The 7,500-nt window shown below is 25.1% G+C and overlaps 1 protein-coding gene and 1 long non-coding RNA gene across 6 annotated transcripts in view; one reads left to right on the top strand and one right to left on the bottom strand.

Moving 5' to 3' along the window:
* The window catches only part of LOC124951750, a 35,076-nt gene extending 28,610 nt beyond the window's left edge, over positions 1–6,466 (bottom strand). For 3 of the 4 annotated variants that reach the window (XR_007101701.1, XR_007101699.1, XR_007101702.1), the window contains exons 1-2: positions 6,315–6,466; positions 5,391–5,625 (exon numbers count right to left, since the gene is read on the bottom strand). This is a non-coding gene — a long non-coding RNA (uncharacterized LOC124951750). Of the gene's footprint in view, positions 1–5,386; positions 5,626–6,314 lie in introns of all 4 variants that reach the window. The other variant, XR_007101700.1, reaches the window with a different exon arrangement.
* Positions 1–7,500, top strand: part of LOC124951745 — a 94,754-nt gene that overhangs the window by 11,433 nt on the left and 75,821 nt on the right. The gene's annotated exons all lie outside the window — the stretch shown is intronic.

Below are 7,500 nucleotides of genomic sequence, written 5' to 3'. Positions count from 1 at the left end.
TCTCCGTCATTAATATCATAACTATGTCGACCCTCTAATGCATACGTTTCTGCATAATTTACTATTTCCAGATACTAAGCGAAACTTTTAAAAATAACTTGTTTTCATTATAAAACGGATCGGAATGAATCTTGAACAAATCTCGTTGTAGGATGAACAAAAAATTAGATATTATTTTACGTATCCATTACGTAATTATATATATGTATATTTCTTTTTCAAAGGTTCAGAAAAGTACGTGGGCAAAATGAATAATTTTATATGATAAATATTATAAGAACGATAAAAAAAAAAAAGTACTTCATTAATGATCTAAAAGAATATTTTATCATTTTATACAACTTAATGTATATCTTTTGGTATATATCTACATCGCATATCTATAGTATACCTATATCAAATTTTCATAATATAAGATATATGAATGTTTAATAAATAATATATATATACATATATGCATATATGTATGTATAGTTATTTGTAGTAACATCGTATACGTAAAGTAATTGTATAATAATACAATTGATCGTAGTGAAAGATACGAGAAAAGTAAAAAAAAAAAAAAAAAAACAAAAAACAAAAAAAAAATGACATAAAAAGAAAAGAAAAAAGAAAAGAAATAATTAAATGCTTTCGTGAAACGCGTATTATACATTGAATAGTTACTATGATTATCTTCTATCTTATTTTCTATCATTATAACAATCATTAAAACGATTTCGAAGGATTAGATCGAGTTGTACTATACTAGTACCTTAGTAAACCTTCACTGATAGACATTTTAACCGATGTGTACTCAATGATGCAATTATTGTTCCAACAGCTCACTTGACTTTACCATATATATTATATATATATGGTGGTACTGTGCTCGGTGAAGCCTGAAGATTACTGTAAACCAGCACGTTTCACTAATGAGGATCCTACAGATTCATGCGAATTGCATATAATTCTAACGATTACACTTTCTTGTGAAAACCTATCGAATTTACTTCCATAAGAGTATGAAAATGAAGATTTTCTTGTTATACAATATTAAAGATACGATAATATATATATATATATATACATGTATATATAATTAAATCGTTAATGGGGTTCATAGATTTGTTTTTTTATCATAGATCTTAACTTATATTAAACGGATGGATTTATATTACTATAAATAATAACGTTTAATAAATTAATTTCATGGGGAATGTTTTATATGAGTAGGTTAATTAAAATATTTTTTTCTTCTTTTCTTTTCTTTTTTTTTTTTTTTTTTTTTTTTTTTGTTCTCAACGAAATTAAATTATATTAATTATAATAATTATAATATTATATTTAACATAATAATTATATATTAAATTATATAATTCTGGGAATTATATTATATATTATAATGCAAATTGAATAAAAAGGATGGAATTTGATTGTTTTATATGTAATTTCTTTGAAAACTGACTTATTACGTAATAAAAACAACCCCATAATCATATATATATATATATATATATAATTAAATAATAATGAGGATATTTACGTCTCGAAAAAATTTCTAAAAGGGTAAGTAAAAGCTGCGCCATTAAAAGAAGTTATCAACCGATTCTATTTTAATAATATTGTAAACGGGTAACAATTAGAAAAAAAAAAAAAAAAGAAAAAAGAGAAAAGGAAAAGAACGAAAATACTATTCCTTTGAATGTAACTCGTAAAAGTTACTATTATATATACTTTCCTTTTTACCCGATTAAAAACAACTTTGAATGCGCTAACAAACTAGTACGCTCGTTTTCAACGTGCTTCTTTCTCTCTCTTTCTCTCTCTCTCTCTCTCTCCCCTCTCTCTCCCCTCTCTCTTTCCTTTTGTCGACGAACTTCATAGAAATAACTACAATACTGTACATTTCGTTATCACTGCCATCGTTCAGTCCTACGTGACGATCATTATGATTAGTTCGCAAAAGTAACTAAACAAATCAAAGAACAAAACAAAAAGAAAGAAATCGATGAACGAATAAATATGAAAAAAAAAGAAAAAACAAAAAAAAAAAGAAAAAAGAAAAAAAAGAAATAAGGGAAAAAGATGCAAAATGCAAATGGAGATTTATCACCCGTACGATTGAACGTTCGATCATATATAATAAATATCTAACGAGTTTGTTGCCGATAAATTTATTCTGTAGGCAAAAAAAATATTATATATGTATGTATATATATATATATACGTGGGGAAGGGCGGGGGGGGGGGAGAAGGGAAAACTAGTTTGCCATGTATCAACACTACTGTCAACTTTGTTGATATATATATATATATTATGACATCATGCTGTATTCCCTATGGACATTAGAAAGATATTTCAATGTGCTCGAATAAAAATAAGAACTTCATGGAACGTCGTTACTCCTGTAAATGGAATTCGTTTCCGAGAAATGCGTTAAATGCTCGCACATCACGTACATTCAATATTACATATATGATAAAATGTAAAAAAATTTATTTTTACATTTGTAATATACATAAACATCGTATACGTTATTCGTGTATAATTAATTTTCATTATGTCAATCAATTTGCTAACGAAAGATTTTTATTCTAAATTTTATATTGATCTTTTTTCATTTCTTTTCTCTCTTTTTTTTTTTTTCTATTTCTTAATGATTTAAAATATCCAAACATACAGATCTATCTATAATATTTATTTATTGTGATTAACGTTATTAAGATTTTTTTTATATAGTGATAAATATACGATAATTAATTATATAACATCAGAATGGTAAATGAATGAGTATATATTTTAATTATATTTACTCATGTTTATTCTTACGAATCAAATTTATTTATATTACGTTATAATATATATATATATATATATATATATATATATATATATATATATATATATTTGGTTTTATAAGAAATTTGTTTGATTAATATATTATTAATCGTAATATATATATATATGCAAGCACACGTACATAAAATGATAAATTAATAATAATAATAATAATAATAATAATAATAATAATAATAATAATAATAATAATAATAATAATAATAAAATAAAAGTAGTAATTCGAAAATAAAATAAAAATAAAAAAGTTTTAATTTAATAATAATTAATAATATTAAGACAAATTATTATTATATATTATATATTATATATTATATATTATATATTATATATTATATATTATATATTATATATATATAATACTTGAAATATATAATGAGATCTAAATTTTCAATTCAGAAAATTACATGATGACGCATGAAACGTCTTGCTCGATGTTCTATTAATAATGCTTTCATAAACAAAGTTTGATGAAACATTCTAATGACTCTTACGACCCGACCTACATCGTCAAATTATTATTTAAATATTTAAACTAACGGTTCCCTCTGTTTACGTTATCTATTGCTAATGTGTCACGAATAGAATAGCTACGTATTTGTTAGAATAGTGAGAGAAATTAATGTCGATAATAACCTCTAATATTTACTATATTTTTTTTTTTTTATATATTTTCGTATCATTAAGCACAATTTCACACGATGTTGATGAAGTTACTGTCTTATTATATTAAATTAAAAAATTGTTTATATCACATTGATCTTATCGATAAATAATATTACGAATTACGAGTTAAGGAAATGTCATCAAATATTTGACTCACTTCTTTTAAGTTTGTTTTTTAAAAATTCTCATTCGTATTAATAATAAATATTTCAAAAGATTATTTTTTTCTTTTTTTTTTTTTTTTTTTTAATTTTCATTAATAATAATAATAATAACAATTATATTTATATATTATACATACATATATATATATATACAAATTTGTATTTTTTAATTATATATTTATATATCGATAATATTATATATGATAATACTTTTTTTTTCTATTTTTTAAATTCATAATCTTTTTAAACTTTATCATTTGACCTAATTAAAAAAGATATATATATATATATATCCCCTGATCTCTCTTTTCTCTTCGTTTTACTCTCTCGTTCATCACGTATCTAGCTTCGAACAAGTTACGAACAAGTTTCTTGACGATTTTGCAGTAGAGAGGGAGAGAAAAAAAGAAAGAGAGAGAGAGAGAGAGAGAGAAGAGTCGTTGATTTCATACTCGTATTTTCGTCTATCGAAAATTCTCTCCTAAATCTACGAAAGTTATTATTCCTTCAATTGTTCCATATCTCTTACATATACATCAGTTTCTTCAAGTACTTATAAATTTTCCTACGCGTAACCTTTCGTGAATATTTTCACATAATTTCGATCACAAAGTATAAGGATATATATATTATGAATTGAACTTGAGCAGTATTATAAATTTATAAGTATAATTTTTCAGTTGTATTTATAAAAGAAATCATAAAATAAGTAAAAAAAAAAAAAAAAAAAAAAAGAAATTCAAACCTGACTAACATGTTGATTTGCTCGATATTTGGTACAACAATATTACTTTTTTTTTTTTTCTTAACGAATATTTTACGAATATTTCGATTCTTTGTTATTAAAAAATATGTCGGAAGAATGAAGTGAAAATTTACATTGATGAACATTGATGAACGTCGACTGATCGATACTTCGTACTCAAAACTTTTTTTTTCTGTTTATTTTTCCTCTTTTTTTCTTGCCTTTAATTTTAGTATTCGACGTTTCAAATGAAGGTTGAAAAGATGCGATAAAAAATAAAAGAAGAAAAAAAAAAGAGCTAGAATTTGCTTTTCTTTTTTCGATATACATATAAAACTTCTATAGAGTAAGTAAAAATAGAGAAAGTATTTGCAGAACATTTGTGAAAGTTTATTAATCATAATCACATACGTTGAAGTTGAAAATAATACGATTAGGTAGAATTACGTTTCGTTGATAAAAAGAAGAAAAAAAAAAAGAAAAAAAAATCTTTATATAAATCGACAATTTGTAATGATGAGCGTTCATCGATCTACATTAATAATTACGTTAATATTGACTTTCGATATTACATATAAAACCTTGAAGTACGAATAAACGAATAAACTTGAAATATATATATATATATATACAAAATCATGATATATAAGGGCAAAACGGATTTATATAAATGAACCAATATAGTCAGTGATTATAAACTTCATTGATATTGGCCAATCAGAATCGCACATTTTTCTTTTTTTTTTTTTTTTTACGTCTCGAAATGAATATTCTATGATGAAGGAGACGTTGTTATACCAATTATTATGAACGTATTATAAAAATGAGTGTAACATTTTTTTGATAACTTTCATACACACACACACACACACACACATATATATATATATATATCTATAAATATAGATATTTATCATGACGATAAATTTTCGATGATAACCAAGAAAAATGATTAATTTAATATGTACGTACTTACACGATTCATGAAGATATACAAGGTAACTGGATGCGGTGTTAGATAAACGAGTGTATCAGTCCAAAAGTCACACTTAATGCAAGAGAATGTTGATGGTAGGCGAGATGGGAAGGTTGGGGAGGTGTTGTTGGACGTTGTTGTATGAAAGAAGTAAAGAAGTTCGTACTGTCCTTATATACTTTTATGCCAAGAAACTTCGCCCTTTGCCTCCATACATAGTTGATTCTTCGAAAGCCTGCAGGATACAAGAGAAGAGAAATAAGAAAAAAAAAAAAATGAAAAGAAAAAAAAAAGAAAAAAAGAAAAGGGGGAAAAAAAGGAAAAGAAAGGAACAGGTTAAGAAGAGAAGAGTGCTACGATGTTTTCACAAGAAAACGAGGATAAGCATCTCATTCGTAGTCGTGTTCAAGTATATCGCGTATATGTGAGAGAATAAGAGAGATAGAACGATATATATATATATATATAGATATAAAGTGAGAGAATGATATGTATATATATATATAGAGATGTGTGAAAACTAGGTAAAAATAGATGAAAAGAGAAAGAAAATAAAATAGTATACGAATAATATGTAGGAAAGAGAAAGATAGGGAGGTAGAGAGGTAGAGAGACAGAAAGAAAGAGGGAGAGGAAGAGAGGGAATAGACAGAATTATATAAGACGAAATAACTGAAAGAAACTTTATCCGTGTAATTTATAATTGTAATATCCTCTAGACGATCTTAATGTTACGGGATAAGAATTTCTAGAAAGTAAGAAAATTATTCAACACTTGAGACTGGAATAATATCGGTGTATTTAAGAGGAAGAGAGAGAGAGAGAGAGAGAGAGAGAGAGAGAGAGAGAGAAGGGGAAGAGAGTTTTCAAGTTTTTAGACAAATAAAAGTTTCCAGGACTGAAGAATACTACGATGATACATACCTATTATATATCGTTGGTTTTTAAAACAATGTAATAAAGAAAAGATGCTATGCCATTATGGTGGGCATGAGAAAAATTTATAAAATTACGTTAGAACATAAAAGATTTCTTACGACCAACTTCTCTCACCTTTCGATTTCAACTGATATATCTATTAGGATAGAAATTGAATTTTACGTATTTGTTTACGCACGTACATATATACATACATATACTTACATACATTGTATACATTTGTATTTGTATATGTATGTCCTAAGAGAAATATCAAATTGGCCAAGGCATATATGTCATCATTTATATTTATTCAAATAATAAATAAGGACGATTTGATACATTATATTTGTGATAGTATTAAAATGGAAAAAAAAGAAGAGAAAAAATTTTAACAAAAAAAGAAAAAAAAACGAAAGAAAAAAGTAAACAAAACATATCTCGTACATTTGAATTATATCGTAATTATCGTACGAATATAATAAATATGTATCTAAGTACATACATATATATATATATATATATATATATATATATATATATACGTACGTAAACACGTTTTTATTCTTCTTCAAATTTAATATTTTAAATTCTTGACTAAACGATATTAAACGATCGATTGAAAATTTCTTTCCAATCGTGCAATTGATCAATCATTTCTATCGTTACTACGAGTAAGGTATATATGTAGATAGGTAATTATATACTTAGGTATATATGTACATATACATACGTATGTACGTGTATATCTACATGTAAGCAAAGTTTGATCGACTTTTAAGCGAGTTTTGATTGGCCCATTTCAATGTACTATCGCTAATAAATTAACTCTCATCAAATCTGAGAAATGGGATAAATAATTCTATGGTATAAATACGTTCGTTACAATGTTTCGTTATCGAATAAATTATTAATCATATATTTGTTATTTAAGTAGTGTTTATTTTCTCTCTCTTGGCTTTTTGTTTTTCTATTTTTCTTTTTTTCTTTTTTTTCCTTTTCTTTTTAAAATAAATCTACTTCGACGTCGTGCGAATCCTTGCCGAAAAAAAAAAAAGATTTCCAATGAAAATCAATGCGATGTACGAGCGAGATGTGAAATTGAACGAGATAACTCTTTGAAAGAGAAAACTAGATGTATGTGATCTTTGGATTTATCATTCGGATCCATCGCTCTTATTCGCTCTTTCAT

Source organism: Vespa velutina, chromosome 9, assembly GCF_912470025.1.
Source record: "Vespa velutina chromosome 9, iVesVel2.1, whole genome shotgun sequence".
NCBI lineage: Eukaryota > Metazoa > Arthropoda > Insecta > Hymenoptera > Vespidae > Vespa > Vespa velutina.
The sequence above is the reverse complement of the archived record's forward strand: the minus strand, read 5'-3'. Positions and strand labels throughout refer to the sequence as shown.